Source organism: Melanostigma gelatinosum (assembly GCF_949748355.1).
Source record: "Melanostigma gelatinosum genome assembly, chromosome: 1".
NCBI classification, from domain to species: Eukaryota; Metazoa; Chordata; class Actinopteri; order Perciformes; family Zoarcidae; genus Melanostigma; species Melanostigma gelatinosum.
In genome coordinates, this window is record NC_136634.1 from 27,917,061 (window position 1) to 27,925,643 (window position 8,583).

General features: G+C 48.2%; 1 pseudogene across 1 annotated transcript in view; it reads left to right on the forward strand.

Annotated features, from left to right (window-relative positions):
- The first annotated feature begins 770 nt into the window (after positions 1-770).
- LOC306775940 (C-Jun-amino-terminal kinase-interacting protein 1-like) overlaps positions 771-8,583 on the forward strand; it is a 37,202-nt pseudogene continuing 29,389 nt past the window's right edge. Inside the window, exon 1 of the transcript in view lies at positions 771-827. The product of the transcript in view is annotated as a C-Jun-amino-terminal kinase-interacting protein 1-like (transcript). The remainder of the gene's footprint in view (positions 828-8,583) is intronic.

The following is an 8,583-nucleotide window of genomic DNA, read 5'->3' on the forward strand; positions in this document are numbered from 1 at the left end:
GATGGAAAGACCATTGCCAGAACCACTATGGAGCTGAATATGAAACCCACGTGCAAGAGGTAACCTGGGTGAAGGATAAAGATAAGAAATGGAGATGGTCAGGGCCTCTAACCAGCAGCTGTACCAACTTAATCCTGGGCCATCGCATGAAAGACAGAGTGAATGTGAACGGCCAAATCATCCCCCCGGTAACAGACCCTACCGTCTTTCTTGCTGAGGGCCACGCCTTCAGGAAAAGCCTCTGCGAGGGTAAAGAAGACAAAGGATTTGAATGGGTAGGGGCTAACCGCCTCTATGGGAACGGAACGTGCTCCGAGCCAGAAGAACACTGGCTGAGTTGCGGGAGCGGCCGACGAGAACACGAGTGCAGTTGGATCGAACTAACAGGAGCCTCCATGGTCGGGACCGCAACAATCGTAGTGGAAGAATTGGCAGGGAAAATTGGAGAAGGATTCACGGTCATAAGGGGCTGGATGGGGAGTTTGTTCTCCTGGCTTTGGCCTTATTTAATGATGATAGTTGGAATTGTGATCGTGGGCCTAATAATCTGTGCCGCCATTAAGGGCGGGGTAGCAGCCACTGTTGCCTCGTGCTTTAAGGGGAAGTTGAAGGAAAAAGGAGAAGTAAAGGAGAGACTCCTCCCACGGACAAGGGAGGAGTCTACCCACCTATAAAGGGTGAACCACTGGAGCGCCATAGCCATTGCAGACCCGGAACCTCAACCAAGAGCCTCATACTGAAATAAGAACAAATTATCTTAAATAGCGAAGATGACCAACGCCACCAAGGCCACAACCACTGAACCTTCAGAAATGACCACCTTCGGAGTGAGTATTACTGAAGCATTCCAGAACTCCCCTGACCCAGAACGCATCTGCAGACCAGTGATCCGATTAACCGAACTGGACTTTTGAGTCCTTGAGATCATATGGTTCTTCTACTGTTGCATGGGCAAATGGTCCATAGATCAGCCGCTAAGAATACTAGCCCTAGCTGTAGGGTGTCTGAAAACAGTGATTGAAAACATCTATCGAGGATCAATGTGGCTCACCCTGTCCTGGTTCGCTACTTACCTCCTGGGGAGAGTCCACATCGACTCCACTCGCTTCGGTCTAGTAAAGGCCGGAATGGTGATCATCTGGTTGGGAATCGACGTCGCTGCAGTTTTCTACAACCCACTGAAGCTGGTCTCGGCAATCGTCGAGGCCATGATGGCATTTGCAGCACTGGCGTACCTCGTGGTCATGACCATGGCTATAAAGGAAAGAGGAAGAGGGCATTGGCTCCACAAGATCGGCACCATTGCTCTTTGGGGCATAGGTTGGGGCATAACTGTCGCCATCTACTGGGCGGGTTCTGAATCATCGATCGGGATAGCAGCTTGGCTCATGATGTATGAGCCTCTGTTTCCAAGAAGGGATGCGCCTACAAGCCCAGGCCTAACACCTCCTCCAATGGTGTTGGCGTCTCCATGGCTGCATTCTCTGGCTGAAAGGCGCTCTACAAAGCGCTCCAATGCTGAGAGGGGGCCTTAAAAAAGAATGAAAATAAGACCACCCCCTGCTTGCTAGCTTTGCTTGTAAAAAACGCGCTGAAAATGTAATAATTAATGAAGTCTTTGTGTTCAACATCATTCCAGGAGGATGCCCGCTGTATCTGCTGTGGGATCCTCCCGGAGCAGATATTGCACCTGTGGGAGGTAACCCAGGCCCTATGGTGCACCCGGTGCTACCTGGGGAATTTCCCGATAGGAGCAGCCAGCGGCATCTTCTGCAAGGGACGTACCCCTTATATACCTGCAATGAATGTGGTCAACTGTATGGAAGTAGAGACGAAGGCAAAAGCCGTGTGGAGTTTCGCTGAGAGAACCGCACCAGAGGTCCTGCTCTACACTGATGGTATGTACTGCCCAGTATATACAAAAATATGGGAGTACCCTGATGGCACCCGAGTGTCCACCACCCACCTCACCGATGGCCGCTTCGTCATCATTGGACCACGCCTGCCAGCGGTGCTGTACCGCGCACCAACTCCAGAAGAAGATAACGACGCAGCAAGCATCACGAGTGTGGAACACCGAGACATGGGCAGCCAAACGGAGACCGCAGGAATAGTACCAAATCTGATGGGGATGTGGGGATACGACGAGGAATGCAGAGAGCTGGTGGAGGTTATCCCTGAAGGATTAGCGGTTTATCGTGGGTCCGAGGACGAAGCATCAATCAGCCCAGTCCCTACCCCAGCTTCCCTCTCCCCAGACAGAATTCTGGACCAGAATGTGATAGCCCTAGTACTGAGCGGGCTGAGGGACCCCGTGTTGAGGAAGAGGGGTGAGAGACGCGAGAGGCAGCCCAAAAGTGTTATAAAAGAAGTAACTTGCAAACTGCAAACTGGGATTTCTACACGAGAGCCGTCCAAGTGCTCTGAGAAGAAGATACGGACGATCGCAACTGAAGTATCCGAGGACTTCGGGTCTGTTCACGGAAAGAAGACCGCAGTTCGTGGACAAAGAATTGAAAGACGGAGATTTTCCTCTCCCCACTGCTCGCCGTTAACAACTGAACAACGGAGAAGACGCAGCAGCCCTAGAAAGACTTTGTACTGAGTTTTGTGGACTGTTGGCCGAACTTCGCTGCGAGAGCAGGAGGAGCCCGAGGGTCCGGCCGGACCTTCGCTCCTAACAACTCCAAAATGACCTTTTCATCGCACCATTGAAAATCCAGCTCCAACCGAGCCGTCTCGGCATCTAAAACTAATGAGTATAATCTGAAGAAGAATCAAGTGTAGTAACGTTTAATGAGAGCTGTAGCTTAACCCTTGCAAACTAACTAAATATAACCTGCAATAAATATCTAATCTGTATTTAAAGTAAATTTCTCAAGTGCATTCATTTGCTCAAGTAGTAAAAAGTTCCTCGTGGCAGTAAAAAGTTAAAGCCATTGTATGTCTAACAACTGAGTTCTGTAAGGTTATCCTAGAGACCGAATCCACTTAACAATCCCTTACGGTTTTAGAAAGAAGAGATCCTAGCCGTTGTAAATAAAATATATTCATTCACTGTTAAATAATATGCGCTATACTTGTAAAGCTTATATTGCGGAGTTGTGAGGTCACTGTAAGTAGGTCAAAAACGCCGAATGGGGCATTCCGTCACCCGTTCGTACGATAGGAACAGATACAGTGGCCCTGAAAGTAACGCTTGCTTAAACCACCAGATTAGGGCAGAAACTGCCATCTTAGAGTAAGAAAAGAGCTCTTTTTATCTATTCACACAGAGACTTCGAAATAGTTTAGAACTGCACTCCTTTCATTTTCTTCACCTTAAGTGTTAACAATATGCTGTAGATCAACATTTCACACACACTGACGTTCCAGAGAAGGCAGGTTTCGGACGTGAGCCAGTGTGGATGAAGCTGTCCAGAGCTCCATCAGGCCATTTGAATGCTAGAAACAAATCCGCCTCTGCTTTGATTTTGACCAATGGCTCCACAAGGAGAACCAGATGGACACGCCTGCTTACTCTGTATAAGCACTTTTAGGTTTCACTTTTGGCACTCTTTGCTTTTGCTAGGGTCCGTGCACGTTTAACTGCTGGACATAATACTTCTGTCACAAATAAATGTTATTGCTTGAATTGAGCTAAACGCCTCGATCTCAGTCTGTTAACTCGATCTTCATTCTTAACATGGTAGCAGAGAATGGTTATAACGATCCAAGACGTTTTTTTCATCGAGCAACAGACTTTCTTCTGTCAACAGAAAGGAAAATCAGGGCGTTTCCCCTCGAGGCTGGGGAAGGCCAGAGGCCTACTGGCGCCATTCTGCTCAACTCTGAGAAACTGATCAAACAGCGCGCTGAATCAAAAGGTAAAGCAGAGCCTATTTAAATGAATTCTGCAGATTGTATATAGAAAAAAACTAAATTGAATTGATCGGAAGTACTGGAGTTTGAGAATGAATTGCATTGACTAAATTTCTAAAGATAAACTATGGAGCATTGTGACAGAATTGTTATTACAGCAGTGGGGGTTTTTAGCATAGAATATGTGTGTGAGTGGATCTAACAGAAATTGATGGTTGTTAACATTGTATAAGCTGCCATTGTGTTCACCGCGTAAGCTTTGATTGACTGTTCAGAGGTTACACAGCCGTGGCGAAAGCTTCGGTTCGCTGACCAATGACGGTCTGAAAGACTGAATTCCGGGCCACACTGTTGATTTATGCGAAGTTGCAAGCTGAGATTTGGATCAAGTATATAGAAAGTGTTGTTGAAATACGCTGATGTGAAAGTAGTGTGTCTGGAGACTGCACAGCGCCATTTCCTAAAGGGACCACGTTCATGCATGTTGTACACTGTAAAACGAAGATCCATCCAGAGAATTTTAATTGAGAAAAATAAATTGATGAGGTTAAATAGGAGGTTGAATTGATGGTTTGTGTACCAGTATTGCAGAAGTGGCAGTGTATGGTTTTGCATGCAGCATAGATGTGCTCAGGGAGACATCGATTCAATTGTAGCACAAGATATCGCCACTTTCTTCGGAACCGTGTTCACACAAGGCGTACACTGTAAACAAAAAGGTCAATAGACCTTTCCTGACGAGGTCTGTGTGCGATTATTTGTGGGATCATGGCTGTGTGTGGTGGATTGAGTGCTGGGTAATGTCTCAGGGAGACACAGGTCAGAATTCAGAGAATGCACAAGAATTCGCCATTTCCTTCGGGACCGTATTGGCACAAGGCGTACACTGTAAACAATAAGGTCAATAGATCTTCCCTGACGAGGTCTGTGTGCGATTATTTGTGGAATCACGGCAGTGTATAGTCGTTTGAGTGTTGAGTAATGCCTCAGGGAGGTATCCATTTCCTTCGGGGACCGGGCTCGTGAAAACGCTATAAGAACAAATCCATATGTGATTTGTGCGTATTTCAGTGATGGCAGTGTATGGTTTCAATTTGGTATGGATGAGAGTGATTGCGTGAAGCGTACATGTGTGAGACACAGCTGAGATTTGGAGTTGAAGTGTGCAGAGGCTCGTGTGTGTTTGCCAGTGATTGACGGTCAGTGGAGCAGAGCACACTCATGAGACACAAACTTTGCATTCAACACAGGCACACGAACACGAGGATAGAAGAGGAAAGCTGAGGGTTAATATACGTGTCAGTTTTACTGGTGTAGTTACAAAGATTACAGATTTATTGGAAATTGTGTTCCATAGGGACCGTCAACAAATTTAGAAGCAAAGACAGAGCAGGCATTCATTCAGTCAGAGAGACACTGGGAAAAAAAAGGGAGTGAAAATTTCAGATAAGAAACCAGGTGCAGGGAGTGTAGGATCTAGGCCAAGGTCAGAGGGCACAAGAAAATTTGGGAGAAGCTTTGGCTCCCTCTGGTGGCACTACAGGAACTGCACAAGAAAATTTGGGAGAAGCTTTGGCTCCCTCTGGTAGCACTACAGGAACTGCAGAAGAAAATTTGGGAGAAGCTTTGGCTCCCTCTGTTGGTACTTCAGGAACTGCAAGAAGAACATTTGACAGGAGTTTTGGCTCCCTCTGTGGGTACTTCAGGAACTGCAAGAAGAACATTCGACAGGAGCTTTGGCTCCATCTGGTGGACATTCGGGAGTACTGCATCCAAACATTTTACATTGAAAAATTTGAGATTTGAAATTTGAAATTTGAAATTTGAAATTTGAAATTTGAAATTTGAAATTTGAAGTTTGAAATTTGAAATTTGAAATTTGAAAAAAAAAAAAAAAAAAAAAGAATTTTGAAAAAATAAATAAAAGAAGATTGGAATTGATTTAAAAAAAAAAAAAAAAAAAAACTTGATTTGAAAAAAAAAAAAAAAGAGAAAGAAGACGAAGAACACAACAAGACATGGCTGGAGCTGTGGCTCCATCTGGTGGCTACTCAGAAGTACTGCGTGCAAAACTGAAAAAAAAACAGTAACAGAGACTGGAGGCAGGACTGCATGGAAAAGAGACAAGACACATTGGGATAAATGCATGAAACGATGGCAAGAGGAGGGATGGTGGAAGGCGGCCAGTCCACTACCTCCATCAGTCAACAACCTTCGGCTCTTCACCAACGATTTGACAAAACGAGTGGCTCGAGCACAGACTGCAGAGAGAAATCAAATGACAAATCAAACCAAGCGATGGGGGTTCGCTAACCCACTGAAGCAAGCCCGCAAAGACAGAGAAGAGGAACAGCGAGTGGCAATGATGGCACTAGGGATGGCCATGACAGATCGGATGCAGGTGGACATGCCAACCGGAAAAGAAAAAACCTGGTCCCGTCTGTCACTCAACATCAACCCCCTGGACGTCACCCCTACCACTCAAGCCCCGGTAGGTCTGGAAAAGGCTGCACAGGAAATGAGCCAGGCATCTCTGGCCTCGGCCCCTCCCCCGCCCTCAACTGGCCTGTCTCCAGCACTTCCTCCGGTTCCCCCCCCCAGTATCACCTTCGGCCCCATGGCCCGCCCCCCAAAGGAGAAACAGAAGAGATTGATGCCGGTGAATATCCCCTGAGAGCAGCCCCCACTCTCGCGCACCCACTGCGTGATCAATTTGTGCCTTTTGGGTTTGCAGACATGACCAGCATGTTACAACAGCTCCCATCCCTCCACGCGGGAGCCAATGCATGGATTGAGCTCATGGAATCTTTGACTGCTGGCCGCCAGCTGGCAGTGGGCGACCTGAGAGCACTTCTCTCCCGCTGTCTGGACCCATCCCAGTGTACTGCCCTACTACACATGGCAGGCGCTGGTGCGGCACCAGATGCCGACCCCTTTGATCAACATCGTACAGCGTTGTGGCAGCAGCTCAGAACTAAGTTCCCCACTCCAGTGAACCAAGGCGCAGTGGCAGCATTCATCTGGACCCCGGGAGAGTCTCCACCCCTGTATCTGGCCAGAGCAGAACGGGTATGGCGCCAGGCCTTCAGAGAGCCACATGATGGAAGCGTTACCACAGTGGCACTATGGCGTGCAATGATTAAACGAGGCCTCCCTGATGGACCTCGCCAGTGCATGGACGCAGTGGTTGGCCTAGAAGAAATGACACAAGACATGTGGAACGCCCAGCTCCGACATTACCTCTCCAAGCACATTCAAACTGAGGCGGGTAGTGACACAGAAATTAAGGCCCTGCAGAAGGCCCTAGTCAAGAAATCTAAGGCTAAACAGCAACAACAGCTGGTAGTCCAACCTGCACCGGCTCCACCTCCAACGGCACCTACTCCCTCTGTCCCACTGGAGGTCTTGATAGCTATGATGTCAGCAGGCGGTGAACAGTCACGCCCATGGGTCCCTCAGGGCCAATGGGGTGGAAGAAGAGGAGCCAGAAGAAGAGGAGAGCCTGGAGGCAGAGGAGCATCCTATTTCTGCTACAACTGTGGGAAACCGGGACACTTCGCAAGACACTGCAGGTCAGCACGGCAGCAAACACAGAGAGGAAGAGGACAATACTCCAGAGGAGGAGGCGGACATGGCTATGATGGACAAAGACCACAGCAAGGGGCCCATCAGGCTCCTTGGGACGAGGGACATGGTCCCCAAGGCGGGGCCCATGCCACACAGGACGCGATCTGATGACTCGCCTCAATCTGATCATCTGGATGAACCAAGACGGTGTCCATGTCTCGTCCAACCCACCAACTAGTACGTTGTCCATGCCAGTATGCATTCTCTCCCTTGCTCCCGTTACAGAGACAGTGTCCGCCACAGACGAAGAAGTTTTCTGGCTACGCTGTCTTCAAACTGGCCCCCAGACCCCTGCCATCCAATATTGGTTCAACATTCTCAAACCAAAAATCACTCAGCTTTTCCCATACAAAACTCCCCTGGACCACGTCCACTGCACTCATGTCCCCAGACTACTCCCTACCGTTCCACCTTGATGTTTCCGAAAGAGACAGCCTACTCAATGCTGTACTCTTCCAGAAAAAGGGGGGTGAGAGACAGGTACTGATGTATCACACATCAAAACTTGACACTGTGGAAAATGGTCAATCCACGATATGTTGCAGCAGTGGCAAAAGCAATTGAAAAAACTTCTCATATTGTCATGGGCCATCCACTGGAAGTACACACGCACCATGGCGTGGCAGCGTTTCTGATGAGTAAAGAATTCACGTTCAGTGCCGCAAGGAAAACAAAGATTCAACACACTTGCACCATGCCACACATCACCTTTGTGCCAGCCACAAGAAATATGTCGGCTAACTTTACGGATGGACAACCACATGTGTGCGAGGAAGTTGCAGTACAAGAAAACAAATTGAGACCGGATCTCCAAAACACTCCCCACCTCACAGCTGAGGCCTGGCTCTACACGGATGGTTGCTGCTACAAAGGAGAAGAAGGGAACATTGCATCCTATGCAGTGGTCGAACAGAAGAGTGATGGCTATCACCAAACAGTGGAGTCAGGGATTCTGCCACAACCCGCTTCAGCACAACTAGCGGAAGTGGAAGCACTGATTCAGGCTCTGAAGTGGAGCACGGACAAGAGCAGCCAAGAAAACTGGAGGCTACACACCTCGCCAAATGGTTATGAAGCCAACATCCGGCCCACCTG